The following is a 17,094-nucleotide window of genomic DNA, read 5'->3' on the forward strand; positions in this document are numbered from 1 at the left end:
ATGTTTATCCCAGGCATGTTTAAATTCAGTTACTATGGATTTACCAACCACGTCTGCTGGAAGTTTGTTCCAAGGATCTACTACTCTTTCAGTAAAATAATATTTTCTCATGTTGCTTTTGATCTTTCCCCCAACTAACTTCAGATTGTGTCCCCTTGAGACTTTGTGGTTTTTGGTGATTAACACTGATTGGAAGCCTTCTGGAGAGCACTGAGACCATTTCTATGCCCCCACAACTACAGAAGTGGCCGTTCTCATCGTCAGCCAAGATTTTGAGAAGAGAGATATCATTCTCCACAGCAAAGACAACAGGTTGTTACAAACAGTGAGACACACAAGGCCTATGATGCCATCCAGTACCCTCTGATGTTCTGTCATGGAGAAAATGGCTATTACATCAATATACCTCATGTGGAACCCCAAACACCAAGGTTCCTCTCAAGAAGACTGTGTCTGCTGCTGCCTTTTACAGCTACAGGATAATGGAGTTTGATGGTGAAGAATGCTACCTACTGCTGTTCTGCAACCTTCTCAATCAATTTCTGGTTGATATGTATGTGAAAATTGAGAGTGAAATACTCAATTGGATTTGTAGAAACCAAAAAAAAAACAACCCCACTTAGAAATGAGGAGTATGTGCACCTGAAGGCTGCCCTGATAAGAACTGACAGCCACTTATCAAAGCTTGGCAAGATGGTTGTGTTGCCATCTTCTTTCACTGGAGGACCCTGCTACATGCATAAGCAAATTCAAGATGCAATGATGTCAGATTATAGAAGATAAATCACAGCCCGCGTGAGCTGAAATTAATCAAATCTGGAGGCAACGGATAAAGTTACAGAAACAGTCTTCAAAACAAAGTTACTTTTATTAATTAAAACAATAAACAGCTATGCCTGATCCCAGGCTTCTGCTATATGTCTACATTGCTTGAAAGTTAAAAGTAAGATGAAGATTTTCCTTCTTCTTCACCGAGAAGAGAGGAAGTGATGCTTACTATCTAGACAGGATTTACATCATCATGGGTGGAGCTAAATTAACATACGCAGAGTTAACTACTTAATTACTGAATGTCTCTGAATGTCTCTGGGGCTGGCATTTCAATGACCAAATCTGTAAATTACATTTACCTGCAATCCGAAATAGTCAGAAATCATACAGATCTTGAAACATGGACAAAAATCTCATGATAGACATGACATAGTAGCAAGGAGTTTTTATATAAAAGTAAAACATATAATGAAGCTCCTCACTAAAGGTTGCATCTTTGGAAATACCAGGTGTCATATGTACTCCACGGAATGGCAAAAATGAGGACTCCCCCACATTCATTTTCTTCTGTGGCTAGAAGAGGAGTTAAAACTAAAATCCATTGACAAATGTATAAGTGCTGAGGTACCTGATCCCGACCTAGACTTAGCCCTCCATAACAATACCAAGACGACAAAGATCCGTGGCCCATGTAGACCCCTCAACAGGAACTCACCCTGCATTGTGGATGGTACCAGCAGCAAGAAGTGCCCCTGGCCATTTCTGAAGGAAAGTCAAATCAGAGAGATCAGCTATTCTCAATATCACAGGTGGTCCCTGGCAGATGGTGGCTTCACTGCCAACTTCACTGGACTCTGTCTTGACAATTGCTGGGTGGTGCCATACAATCGTGTCCTGTCTTACACCCTCTCGCCTCATATAAATGTTAAGTACTGCAATTCATTTAAATCCATAAAATACATCTGCAAGTATATTAACAAACAGTCAGCTCAGGCAGCGTTCACCATTGAAGATGTAGAAGAAATGATGAGGTGCAAGGCAGGGTGATACATCAGCAGCTCTGAGGCAGCCTAGTGCATTATCTGCTTCCCTATTCACAAAAGGTTTCCTCCTATTGTGCACCTTGCTGTACATCTCAAAAATGGCCAGAGAGTTAATTTTACTGAGGGCAATGTTGTTCAGAGAATGAATAACCCTCCAAAAACAACACTTCTGACCTTTTGTGAGCTCTGCAAAGTCAATTATTTTGCAAGGACCCTTTTATATTGTGATGTTCCAACTTACTATGTATGGAATGGCAACCAGTTCTGCAGGAGGAAACAAGGGAAGCCTGTATTTGGGAGTGAAAAAAAATCAGTTTTGGGGTAGACTGTCCACTGTCCACCCTGGTAATGCTGAGTGATATTACTTACGCCTCATCTTGCATGAGATCCTTAGCCCAATGTCATTTACCGCTCTAAAAACTGTGGCGGGGTATTTCAACCAACATTTCAAGCAGAGTGCAGTGTACTTGTTGGAGGACAATGCTCAGTGGGACTACACTCTGACTTTCCTAACAAACCCTGTCAGCTGTTTGCCATCATGTTGGCTTTCTATCAACTTGGAGAACACCTAAAATTGTGGGAGAAATATAGAGACAGAGACAGTCTTGCAGAAGATGTTAGAAGGCTAATGGAGGGAGAGTGTGGAAATACCAAATTGGTCCTGTAAATTGTTTACAACTAATGCCTTATTCTTCCTGTCATATCCATGTCAGGTAAAACACTCCTATAGTTTGGATTTCCACCACCTTCATGAGAGCAATGAGCCCCTGTCAGCAACCATCAATACCTAAGTGAACTGTCTTGTAATATCATTCAGCTGACACAAGCAGTTGCTTTGAATGTTCCAAAATTAAATCTAGAACAGAGGAAAGCCTACAATGAAATCATGCACAGTATTTTTTCTGATTCTAGGCAGTTGTTCTTTCTTGATGCTCGTGGTGGCACTGATAAAACATTCTTGATCAATCTCTTGTTTACCAAAATTAGAAGCTGGAGGAATATTGCCCTAGCCATTGCTTCCTCATCTACCTTGATTGATGGAGGCAAGATGGCTCAAGTTACCTCTCAACCTGAATGATTCTGAATGCGCACTTTGTAACATCTCTAAGCAGAGTAACATGGCCCAGATGCTTCGAGAAGCCAATCTTATTATGTGGGATGAGTGCACCATGACTCACAAAGGAGGTCTTGATACTGTAAACCATCTTATGGGTGGAGTTACGATGCTTTTGGCTGGTGACTTCAGACAGACTGTTGTGCCAAAGGGACATATGCAGATGAAGTCAAGGCCTGTCTCAAGTCATCCATCTTATGGCTTAAAGTTAAAGTCCTGAACTTGACAGATAACATGCATGTCAAATGTGATTTGAGGGCAGAACAGTTTTCTAAATTATTACTTGACTTTGGTGATGGCAACCTTTTGGAAAAGGAGGGAAGAATAACTATTTTGAATCACCTTTGCTATGTTGTGACAGATCTGATCAGCTTGACTGACAGAATATACCCCAACATTCATCAGGCTGGAGTGGATTATGGTTCATTGCTGAGGGAAAGAACTATTCTCAGTCCAACAAATGACTCAGCCAACAGCATCAACAACTTTCTGCTGGAAAAGGTGTCCACTGAGCATATAAAATATGAATCTGTGGACTCAGTAATAGAGATTGGGGATGCTGTACGTTACCCTGTGGTATTCTTGCATATTCTCAACACACCCAGATCACCACATCACATCCCCTACCTCAAGGCTGGTGCTCCAATCATGCTGTTATGCAATCTAAGCCCTCTGAAACTGTGCAATGGCACCAGGTTTTCAGGTGAAGACTGTACAAACACATAATCGAAGCCACTTTTTTCACAGGCATCAATCAGGGAGAAAGCGTTTTGATACCCCAAATTCATTTGATCCCATCAGACTACAACTTTGAGTTTAAATGTCTACAATTTCCTGTTAAGGTTTGCTATACCATTACCATCAATAAAGCAGAGGGACAGACTTTGAAAGTGGCTTAGATTGACATTATATTGTGCATCTCATGAGTGACTGTTTCTCCCAGTTTCATGTGGCATACTTCAGAGTCAGTTCACCTGACAGCCTGGTCATCCTCCAGCCAGACAGCAAAAAAAAAATATTTACATGGAAGGACAAAATTAAATGTTGATTTCTACCTTAGGGTTTTTTTTTCAGAGGTGAAATTCAAAAATTTCCCCTTCTGGTTCTGTGGCTGTGGCTTGGTGGGTGAGCAGGGAAAGGATACTGTAAAATCTCCATTTCCATCCCACTTTGGGGCCAGACAGAGATGACACTTGCTAGTTCTCCAAACTACTCAAAATTTCCACTACTGGCTCTCCAGAACCTGTCAGAACCTGCTGAATTTCACCCCTAGTATTTTAAAATTATTATTACCGGTAACTGATTATGCATCAGCGAGCTATTGTCAACTCTTAGTGACAACATAGATATTGACCATGATAATCTGATATTTCAAGTCTTGTCACCACTGTAACTCATCCCATACACTTTATGGCTGCTTATCCTCTTTCTTTCCACCTAGCTCTTTGCATAATTTTCTTAAGCAGGTTAATTTGAGCTTGAACATTTGTGCCACAGGTGACTAATATGGGTTGATTTGTTCACTGATCAATTTGTTTGTTTTCTTGGTTCCAATTGTGTTTCCAGGAGTGTTCTCAAACATCAATGTTCACAAGTGTCAATAGCTTTCTATCATGCTCTTTTAAAGCTCAACTTTCCCCTCCATAAAGTATCATAGGGAATATCAGGGTTGGCATTATTTCTTGCTTGTAGAAATGATTATATTTGATCCGTTATAAAATCAGCCTTCAAAAGGTATTTTAAAAATAATTTTAATTACCCAAAATATCAGGGAGGAGGGGAGTAAACAGAAAAAGGCTAACTCATTGTTGTCGAACTTTAAGTATTGTTCCTGCTATATAGCAAAGTCATCAAACTTAGCATCATTAACTGTTCTGCTTACCTGGCTTTCAATACTAATTATATTAAATACAGGTGAATTGCACTATGTCTTAAAATAGAATTAATGAGGATTCCCATTGAGAGTGCAATTGGTTAGATTATTAAACAGCATCTGTGTTCTGTCAATTATGGTAATTTTACTGTTTTAAAGAGCATTTTACATTTCCTGGTGGGAATATAACTGCACTCAGCATATGTTTATTAAGCCACTTAGCAAACAGAGCTTTATTAATGAATCTTCAAGTTTAACTATTCCACTCTGTACTTTTTAATTACAGTCTGTATGTCTATGTTGTTAAACTGATTGGTGATAGATGTTCTGAGTAAATATTGATATTGTTGAGCAGAAACTGTCTAAATGAGAAGATATAGCTACTATTATCCAGTCAATGGAAAGCTTTCTGTCTTTTGCCCAATACCATGTTCTCCACAGTATTCAATGGTAGATATCAAAGCTACCATTGGCTTGAAAGAATTTGCCCCTGTGATTCCAGAGAGGTGGAATCTACAAAACAGTCCCTTTTTATGCAGACACCCAACTAGATTCATTCTATCTTTGATTGGTAGATATCCTGGCTGCACAGATTAAACACACATAGCTAGTTTATGTTCAGCAGCACAGAAAACTCATTTGACCCTGATGGTCCAATTTTCTGCAATGCATTATATGTACCTGTAATTCATTTAAGTTTTACTTATTTTTAATTTTGTTGTAATTTTAGATGTTTAATTTAATATAGGCTGCACCCTGGACTTTACTTATAGGTGTTAGGTTGTTTTATAACTTTGTTTCAAACTTTATTTTATTGTCTACTAAAATAACAGATATCTATATCCACACAGCACTCTGCTTGAACTGGTCTACAAGAACAATAAACATTAAAAAAAATCACTATGGTTACAATGAATAAGGTATAAAGTAGCTTAATAATGTAGGTCCTTAAAGTTGTCATTATAATATCTCAAATGAATTCAAAACATGTTTTGTTTGATAAATTTTTGATCTTAAAACTCTCATTGTTATGAAATGATTAAATGATTAAGCTGTCACAGCAAGCTTCTATAAGCCAATTCCTAAAACAAAAAACTGATTTGTTGACTGGGGAAGTCACTGCTCCAAGTATATTTAACATTATGAATGCCTCCACTTACAAACTTTTCTAGATAAGAACCAGGTGTTCAAGACTTTTTTGCCTCTTCTCAAGAACCATTTTCCACTTACAAACCCAAGCCTCTGAAACTATAACCAGAAAAGGCAGGGAGAAGCCTCTCTGGGGCCTCTCTAGGAATCTCCTGGGAGGAAACAGGGTCTCCACCCTCCCCTGTGGTTTTCCCAATCGCACACATTATTTTCTTTTGCATTGATTCCTATGGGAAAAAATTCTAATTCTTACAAACCTTTCTACTTAAGAACCTGGTCACGGAACGAATTAAGTTCGTAAGTAGAGGTGCCACTGTATAACATTATTTATCTACATAAAATGGGTACAAATAAAAGGGAACATTTGGACAGGGACGGTAGGCACCCAGGTACATTTATGCATGTTTATGCATGTTTTCTTTGAGCATGTTGGAATGTATCTCTTTTGCTCAGAGGTGGATATCTTGTCGTGTTCCAAGCCCCCTCCCTTTTCCATGTTCATGTAATGACACCTACACCATCTGGCCTCTCTCTCCCTCTCCCTCTCTCTCTTTCTCTCCCTTCCCACTCTCCCTTCCTTTCACACACACACACAAACACACACACACACAAACAAACAAATACACACGCAAACACACACACACTGTTGCCATTGCTGCTTTTACATTTTGTTTACAACTTCATAAAATGGACCCCATTCATTATGAAAAGAGTACAAAATTTGAAAATTTTGAATCTCTGAGAAAATTTCTCCATTTAGCACTACAATTTTGTTAATTGCATATTTCAAAAGGGGGGTTGTAAAACTGAATCTGCAAGTAAAAAAGTTCACTAATCAAATGGATGATTAATATCATGATTCTTATTGTCTATATATTTTTGACTGAGTTGTTTGTTTAACTTTTAATAAATAATAACTTTACTGGTTTCTTTAGTGAGTAGACATTTGTTTTATTATCACAAATCATATCTCCCCAGAAGCTATTTCAGCCCTCTTCCATTGTTAGTGCTTTAAAATATTTTGCCTATTTCCTGTACTTTTCTACTATAATGTCTCACTGGCTGAAATGGAAAATATAAAAGATTGTTCCTTTCAAAATCTCATTTTTGTTTCCCAGAAGACAAAATTATTGCAATCTCTCCACTTTGGACCGCTCATAGCCTGCTTTCAATTTCAGTTCCATAGATTAAGGGCAAAATAACAATTTTGGATGAATGCTAGTTTCAGGTATATTCCATATAGGAATATATTCATACTATTTATAGTTTACTGAGCCAAATCCAAAATGCTGCTCATGTTGGACATCTTAACAGAAGCTCCATAACACTTTTGCTTTTGACATCCAAGATTTTGGGGTGGGGTGGGTGGATGGAATATCTGTTACCAGGCTCAAGTTTTGGAGATAAAGCTTTTGCAAGCCTGGGTTATTCATTGTGGAATAAATGAACTGTGGTGACTGTTCCACTTTGCTGCTCTCATATCTGATACAGTATCCAATATCATATGTCTCCAAACACTGCTGACTGTTTCTCCGGGCATAGCAAAAGTCTACCCATGTCAGATCCTCATTATCGGAGGTGAAAACACATCTCAGTTGAAGTAGACAATAAAAAGAACAGGTCTCCTTAGCTAAGGGCCTGCTGCCATATAGCACTGATGATCATAATATCTGAAATGTTTTAATCCACTTTCAGTTAATATAAGCAATTCCTGTTAAACACTATCTAACAATTAAGGCTGCTTTCTGGGATACTCTGTTGAAAAAAAGTAATATAAGGAAGTCTCCAAGTAGCAATTCTACCAAATGTGGAACGATGGAGGTAATTCTAGCATTCATGTTTATTTTTATGTTTGAAGTTGTGGGATCCCAGCTAAAGAGCAGAGTTTGACATGGAGTTAGCAGGTTCTTGCATCTTCAATGAGAAAAAGTCAAGAGTCAAACAACTGAGGGGAAAATGGAGAACTGTGGGCAGAAAGGATGATAGAGAACTAATATAATCAAAAATGATCTCTTCTAAATTTCCTCCATTCCCTTTTTTTCCCATTAACATTTAAAATTTAGATTGAATTAATCTGTTAGCTATGACATAATAAAGCAATAGACATATAAGTGTATAAGTGATTATATACACAGACAGACAGACAGACTAATTATATCTTCGGAGTTGGGCGGCATACAAATCTAATAAATTATTATTCTTATTGTTATTATATATAAACCTGAATATGGATGCCTCAGAATTTATTTTCTTTGAGAAATTTGGCCTCCATAAAATTTCATTAAGCTTGTCAATATATTTGTTACCTTTTATTTATAAAGATTATGACCCTGTGTTAAAGGAATAGTCATATATCTGGTCCACATTTAATTGTATTATATAAATGCCTTCATTTTTTTTTTGCTTCAGACACAATAAAAAATATAGGTATATCACCTTTTGTGTGATCAACAAATCAAGACAATGATTTTATAAAATGTGGTGTGTATGCATTTGAATCAGTCTAAGTTCCTGGTGACATATTCAACAAATCTATGAAGTTTTCTTGGCAACATCTTCAGACGGGGTGTGCAATTGCCTTTTTCCTTTAAGTGAGATTGCCCAGGTGACATGATGACTAAGCAACATAAAAACTCACTAGAAGTGAGATGAGGACAGTGTGCCAATATTTGAGGGGTCAACCTATTTTCTATTTTCCAGAGTACTATAAATCAAGACAGGAACTAATGGCTGGAAACTAATCATGTAGAGAAGCAAGAACTAAGGAGAAATTTCCTAACAGTGAGAACAATTAATCAATAGAATGGCTAGCCTTCAGAAAATGTGGGAGCTTTACAGCGAGGGGCCGCCCACCGCCGGTGCTACTGGTAGACTCCTGGCAGTGGGTGTGGGCATGTGCCTGGCATGAAATTCAGCTTTTGTGCATGCACACAGAAGGGAAATCTCATGTTTGGTGATTTTTGCCATTTTCTTTGCTTCTGCGCATGCAAAAAAAGCCCCCAAAAAGCCCCCAAATCGCCAAAATTTCACACATGGGAGCATCCTCACATGAGATTTTGATTGCTGAGCATGCACAGAAGCTGAATCTCATGTGGGGGCAGGGGTTTCAGGGTCATGCAGATGAACACACATCGCCATTTCTGCTACCGGATCAGTGATCCTGATTGTTCTGGTAGCAGCCCACTCCTGGTCTTTCATTGGAGACTTTTAAGAAGAAAGTGTGACTTTCCAGCCACTTGTCTGGAATACTCTAGGGCACAAATGATGTCATGACATTTCATGATGTTTTCCCCATTTGTAGAATTGGGGTGGTCATGGCTTGCACATGATACATCTGGCCTACAGATCCTCAGTTTAACAACCTTGGTATAGGGTCTCCTCTTTCGGCAGGGGGTTGGACTAGAAGATCTCCAAAGTTCCTTCCAAATCTGTTATTCTGTAATTTTGTTACTAATTTTAGGTTTTTAGTTATTTTAAATATTAGATTTGTTATATGCTGTTTTTATTATTGTTGTTAGCTGCCCCGAGTCTACAGAGAGGGGCGGTAAACAAATCTAATAAATACACAAATAAATAAATAATTCTCTTGTACTGTCAATGTGCCACTCAGATTTTTAATCCTGATCAAAAACCATAATCATCATAAAGATTTGATCAGATTTGATAAATCCATTTTTTTCTATAAACAACACAAGTTTAGTAATTTCTGCATGAAGTATTTGGCACAATTGACCAATGTATAAATAATAAAACTCAATTATTAATGGTTGTAAAGTACTTGAGTCTGCAGCTTCATTTTTGTGTATTTGCTGGAATTCATATACAGTGACCCCCCGATCATTGCGAGGGTTCCGTTCCAGGACCCCTCGCAATGATCGGTTTTTCGCGAAGTAGCGCTGCGGAAGTAAAAACACCATCTGCGCATGCGCAGATGGTGTTTTTACTTCCGCCGCAGCAGCGAGGAGCCGAAGATTGGGGTTTCCCCACCGCCCACGCAAACTCCTCGCTGCTTCAGGACTCAGCTGGGAAGCGGCGTGAGCGAATGGCGTGGGCGGGCGAAGGGCGAGCGGGCGCGCGGGCAGGCAGGCGGCGGACAAGCCATTCGCTCACGCCGCTTCCCAGCTGAGTCCTGAAGCCAATTCGCTTCAGGACTCAGCTGGGAAGCGGCGCGAGCGAACGGCGTGGGCGGGCGAAGTGCGGGCGAGCGGCGGGTGAGCGGGCAGGCAGGCGGCGGACAAGCCGTTCACTCGCGCCGTTCGCTCGCGTCGCTTCCCAGCTGAGTCCTGAAGCCAATTCGCTTCAGGACTCAGCTGGGAAGCCGCACGGCTGTTTTAAAACGTCGCCGCCGGCATGGGGGGCTTGCCAGCACCCCCCCGAACCCGGGTGGCCGGGCGAGCAGCGAGCGAACGGCAGGTGGCCGGGCGAAGGGCGGGCGAAGGGCGGGCGAGCGGGTGCTGGGGGTGCTTCTCGCCCTCCCACCAGCAAGAGGGGGAAGACCCAGGGAAGCCGCCCAGCAGCTGATCTGCCCGGCGCCATCTACGCATGCGTGGCCATAAAAAAAAGGGCACGCATGCGCAGATGGTGTTTTTACTTCCGGGTTGAAAAATCGCAATTTAGCCCGTTCGCAATGATCGGGATCACAATACCCGGGGGATCACTGTACTGTATTTTTCAAAGACACTGGTGCAACTCATTAAGTTAAGGTACAGTATTTCAGTAGTTATCATTGTGGGTATTCATGATTTTACTAGGGGAAAAAAATAAAACTTAAGGAAATGTAGGAAGATTTTAGTTCTATCCTGTTGATCATTAACACAAATGAAAACTTGCAACTTAGTCTGCATCTTAAATAACGCCCAGCTACCAGTAATATTTTCAAGGCATTGTTGTCATGGTCTCACATTCCCATCAAAGTAGTCAACATCTAATTAGGCTCCCAGTAAGAGATACTATCATACTCATTGAACTTTATAAACTCATGACTTATTTAGACAGAATTGTGAAAAACAAAAGGCAGTTTTCCACTGGAAATTAAATTTCTCTATTAAACTTTGGTGATGTTTGGGTGAAGTAGAATATCTCATCATAATTCTACAATGATTAATACAAAACACTGTCAGATTAAAGTTTACTGTGTTAGAACTAAGATTCAGATGAACCATTTCTTTTCTTTATCTAGCATACATCTTAGCTGGGGGGAAAGGTGCTTTAGAAGAATTCTTACAATTTAGTAGTAGTATACTGAATGTGATTTAAAATTGATTTTTCTAACTTTCATGACAGCCAAAGCAAATGACAAAGACTCCAGCTAATTTATTTATATTATTTTTATTAGATTTATATTCTGCTTTCCTTCAAGAGCAAAAGGCAGCTTACAAGATATTTGCTCTTCCGATTTTTCCCTCGTGGTGAAGTGTGTTGAAGGATCATAATTGACCCAAACTTATATAGTAAGACTCAGTGATGGCCTATCAAAATTTGTACTATTACACTGTGCCCGTGGCTTATGCATTTTGTTTCAACATCTTTCAGTGCAAATTGGGTGCTCTGGGGTGGAGCTCCAAATTTTGCTACTGGAACTGTGTTCCTGACCGTTCCTGTAGGAGCCCATCACGGGTAAGACTCCATGTCCAACATCTTTAATGACTACACCATATTGTCTATCAAATCATATGGAAAACTTCAATAGTCATTGCTAATTTTGAGTTGATGCAATATTTTGGAAAAATAGTGATGACTTTCACATCATTACACAGTATACATTCAGTTCACGCACTGGCTTCCATTAGTTTTTCCTGCTAGTTTCTCAAAGAAGTTATTGATCAGATGCATTTTAAAACTAAGCAAACTTTCATGTTGCCTGACATCTAAAAATTTTGCCTAATGAACAAATGTTTACATCTACTTGCCCGCTTGAGCCTGTTTGTTGAGTTGTCAGGCTCCAAAACCAAGAAAGATAAGTGGTAATTTTTTTCAAGCTGAGTTCTTTATTGTTCCACATAAAACAGAATCTTCTCAAATTGAAACACACGACTATCTGCATCTATCTGCATATATACACATAAATGTAGAGAACTTTTATAACTCCTTATATCACACAAAGTATCTAGCCTGTGATACTTCTTAAGTCTTCGGAGAGTCTTCGGAGTCTTCGGAGAGGGGTGGCATACAAGTCTAAATTATTATTATTATTATTATTATTATTATTATTATTATTATTATTATTATTTTGTTGTTGTTGTTATTATTATTATTATTATTATTATTATTATTATTATTATTATTAACAACAACAACAACAACAACAGAGTTGGAAGGGACCTTGGAGGTCTTCTAGTCCAACCCCTTCTTAGGCAGGAAACCTTACACTATTTCAGACAGATGGTTATCCAACATCTTCTTTAAAACTTCCAGTATTGGAGCATTCACAACATTTGGAGGCAAGCTGTTCCACTAATTGTTAGGTAATTTCTCCTTAGTTCTAAGTTATTTCTCTCCTTATTTAGTTTCCACCCATTGCTTTTTGTTCTACCCTTAGGTGCTTTGGAGAATAAGTTGACTCCTTTTTTTGTGGCAACCCCTGAGATATTAGAATACTGCTATCATGTCACCCCTGATCCTTCTTTTCATTAAACTAGCCATGCCCAGTTCTTGTAACCATTCTTCATATGTTTTAGCCTCCAGTTCCCTAATCATCTTTGTCGCTCATCTCTGCACTTTTTCTAGAGTCTCAACATCCTTTTTGCATTGTGGCAACCAAAACTCAATGCAGTATTTATTTATTGGATTTATATGCTGCCCATCTCCGAGTGTGGCCTTACCAAGGTCTTATTCCAAGTGTGACCTTACCAACACTTCACGTGATCTTGATCTTAACTTCTTATTCTTCTGAAATGCATTCCCTCCCCTCAGTCTACTACAGAGCCGGGGTGGCGCAGCAGGTAGAGTGCTGTACTGCAGGCCACTGAAGCTGACTGTAGATCTGAAGGTCAGCGGTTCAAATCTCATCACCGGCTCAAGGTTGACTCAGCCTTCCATCCTTTCGAGGTGGGTAAAATGAGGACCCGGATTGTGGGGACAATATGCTGGCTCTGTTAAAAAGTGCTATTGCTAACATGTTGTAAGCTGCCCTGAGTCTAAGGAGAAGGGCGGCATAAAAATCGAATAAATACATAAATAAAATAAATTGTGTCAACTATGACTTTTTGTAGGACAGTAGAGTTAATTATTGTTTAAACTCTTGGTAAAAGCATTTAGTTTCGTCATTGCTGCAACTTCTGTGGAAAGCTATTGGATGATGAGTAAGAGTTTCTGCCACTTATTTTCAATTTAAGAACTGTAAATAATAGGGAGATTATTTGTAATAATCTCTTGTTTTGCACATTTTTATTGTCCACAATGAAGCTGATTCAACCTTTTGTTTTACAATGCTCCTCTAGATACTTTGCCCCATACTCTGCCCCATTTTTAAATCAATGGATGTATAGCATAAGATATTATGCAGACATCATATCTACTATTATTACATGATCAGTTTATTATTATATCTTGATGCATAATTTAGTGCATATTCTCATTTAATCAATCTTGAGTTTTTTAAATTTTTCACAAATAACCAAATTAGGAGACTATGGACACATTATTTGATGACCCTGCTCTCTTGAAAAATCCATAATGCTGAGAATAGTAAAGGAAAAAGAAAAGAGTTATTGGTAGCAAGATAGAGGGACTTGATTACAAAGATAACACACATATCAATCGAAGACCTGAAAGACAAACTTGTGAACAGATCATGCTGGAGAAGCACAATCTCTGTGATTACTAAGAGTCGACAGCAATTTAAGGGGATATAATCAATAAAATTACCAACTAATGTATTTTGAGTAACGTATTGTATTTCTGAATATCACCCAATGAGATTTGATGGCTACCAGCTGACTGACATTTTGAACTATAAATAAGCTTTTCACATTTGTATATCAAACGAAGGGGCAAGGGAGTTTTAATCAAGATCATAGATTTTCCTTTTGTTTGAGTTCAGGGATGGGTTCCATTTACTTTTCCCTCCAGTTTCCATTACAACAGAAGTGCACATCCCTTCCCAGAAAATAATCCAATGAACCTGCTCAGTACTTTTTTAAAAAACCCATTGTTACAAATGAGACAAGTAGGAGAGAAAACAGCTGCAGAACTGCAATTCAATCTGCAGCCACTGATCAGCTGGGCTTTGGAAGCAGAGATCAAAGTTAATATAACCCAGGGGCAGGAAGGCGGGTGGGCCGCCTTTCACAGAGACACAGAACTAATTCGCTCCCAGCTTGGAGTCAGAGCTACTAGTCCGAATTGACATCAACTCACCTCTGTTTGAGTTACTTCCTAACTTAACAAAGCCATAACAGTTGATCAAAATGGTAAAATTCATGATTTGCCAACAAAGTGCACCCCAGTAGAAATTGTTGCATAAACACTCCAATTTTTTTCCAAAAAATGGAGGGAGCACTGCCAGAAACATCATATTTATCTGAACTCTTTATTTGGTTTAATGCAAATTACACGTGCCTTTTCTCAGCTAATTTCATTCTGAATGAGTGACCATTTCTTTCAGAAGTGGACATAATTCCTATGATTGAATAGTCAATCTGAACAATCCAAGCTCTGGTAGAAACTCAGCTTGAAATAAGCATTTTAAGTACTATTCTGAATTAATGCCTTCCTTCAGGGGTGGGCAGCAGGCAGGACAAAGCTCCAGCTGATTGGCGGCTCTCACTACCTGGATTACTGGTCTCGTCTCAGCTCTCCTTTTCCCCCCTGCTGCTGCTGCTGTGTCTGGGCTCTTTGCTTTTTTCCTCTTTTCTCCTTCCTGGCCTCGGATGAGCTTCCCTCTCTCCTGCTTGGCTCCCCTCCAGCCTCACATGGCCACCTCCCACCTGAGGTGTAAGCAGAAGGTGTGGGTAGAAGCTGTGCTGGCAGCATTTATGCTTCTGGCAGCACCCGTTTACCTAGCTACCAAGCCTGAGGCGGAGAGGCAACCCAGGAAGAAGAGCAAAGCAAATTGTCACCTCAGTGAGTGACACTGGGAAGGTTGTAAGTCGAGGACTTAACATTTCACTTGAAAGATGATGACCGTTCAAGCCACTCCCACCTGGTCACATGGCTGGCAATCCACTCCTACCCAGTCATGTGACAATTAAGCCACACCCACAAAATAAGCCACACCCACAGTGTGGCAGTAAAAATTTTGGCTGCCCATTACTGCCTTCCTTGTTATTAAAAAATAACTACCCTTTTAGATGAACCAAACTCCTTTTCTCAATGTTCATTGAATTTTTTTTTTAAAGGAACAGTAAAAAATGCCTAGCAGCAGTGCGTAATTTGTTGCAGAATAAGACATTAATGTTTTAACATTTATCTTCTTTCCAGGACTTAACCACTGGAGTTAAAGGGACCTATTGAAATTCATATAACACAACACTGTATACATACATCTGAAAACTCACTAATATAGCAGCGTACTAAATAATATCATCAGGGACTAAATAAGTTACTGATTTATAAGATTCAATTAACACTGCAGAATTTATTTCACAAAAGAAGCAGAATGAAACATTTTTTGGGGTCTTATGATTATGTATGTGGCTTGATTAACCAACCACAATACTTCGGCATACAATAACTCCCTGTTTTTGATTGTTTTCTCAAACAATGAAGACCAAAACAACAACAAAAAACCCCACAATACACAAATGTGGAAAATTTCCTGGGAGATGCCATTACTTAAATCAGAGAGAATAACAGACATACAAAGAAATCTTTCTTTTGGATTCATTTTATAGCAAATGCATTTGCATCTGGGAATTGTAATGCAAAGGTTCTCAGTTTAGTAACTCTGCAATTCCATTTCCAGTAAATCTATGAAGAAATAATCGTACTAATATAGTTTCCATTCATATGCAAATTTGCCAATATTTATAGTACTATAATAATTATTCTGGCCCATCAGGAATTTAGGTCTTCCAATGCAGCAATGTGACTGTTAGCTAGAGATATTACCGATATTATACATTTTAAAATGTATTTGCTTCTCACTAATTCATATCTGAACTAATATCACAGTCTATATCCTTTTCTACTGAGGTTTGAAGAATTTACTTCAGAAAAACTGTAAGATTGCATTGTCAAAGTTCCAATGAGTATATTTAGAAAGAACCATTTCCAATATTATCTTTTATAGAGAGTTGAGGATGGAAATACAGGTCTAGAGGGTTCTGTATAAAAATCATCTTTATGTAAACCTACAGTTCGTGGGTGGTTACAAGGCCAAGCGATACCTGACCAAGTATCCACTGCTTTAGAAAAGCAGAAGGAAGAAGCTCACAATTCAAATCCATGAGGTGAAAATGTTCTGCATTTTTGCATTATTAGAACAGAATAGAATTTTTATTGGCCAAGTGTGATTGGACACACAAGGAGTTTGTCTTGGTGCATATGCTCTCAGCGTACATAAAATAAAATATACATTTGTCAAGAATCATGTGGTACAACACTTAATGATTGTCATAGGGGTCAAATAAGCAATGAAGAAGCAATATTAATAAAAATCTTAGGATATAAGCAACAAGTTACAGTCATACAGTCAACATGGGAGGAAATGGGTGAAATGAATGATGAGAAAAACTAGTAGAATAGAAGTGCATATTTAGTAGAAAGTCTGACAATGTTGAGGGAATTATTTGTTTAGTAGAGTGATGGCATTTGGGAAAAAACTGTTCTTGTGTCTAGTTGTCTTGGTGTGCAGTGCTCTGTAGCGACGTTTTGAGGGTAGGAGTTGAAACAATTTGTGTCCAGGATGTGAGGGGTCGGTAAATATTTTCCCCGCCCTCTTTTTGACTCGTGCAGTATACAGGTCCTCAATGGAAGGCAGGTTGCCAGCAATTGTTTTTTCTGCAGTTCTGATTGTCCTCTGAAGTCTGTGTCGGTCCTGTTGGGTTGCAGCACCAAACCAGACAGTAATGATACTAATGTCGCTAAGATATAGCTGTGTTGTTCTGACAATGTTTGATTAGGAATTAAGCTAAATTTGGTTTATTGAAGAGCTAAGGGAAATTGATAAGATGTCTGGATTTCCTCAGGCTTGTTTGTCTGTT

Source organism: Erythrolamprus reginae, chromosome 3 (genome assembly GCF_031021105.1).
Source record: "Erythrolamprus reginae isolate rEryReg1 chromosome 3, rEryReg1.hap1, whole genome shotgun sequence".
Lineage (NCBI taxonomy): Eukaryota > Metazoa > Chordata > Lepidosauria > Squamata > Dipsadidae > Erythrolamprus > Erythrolamprus reginae.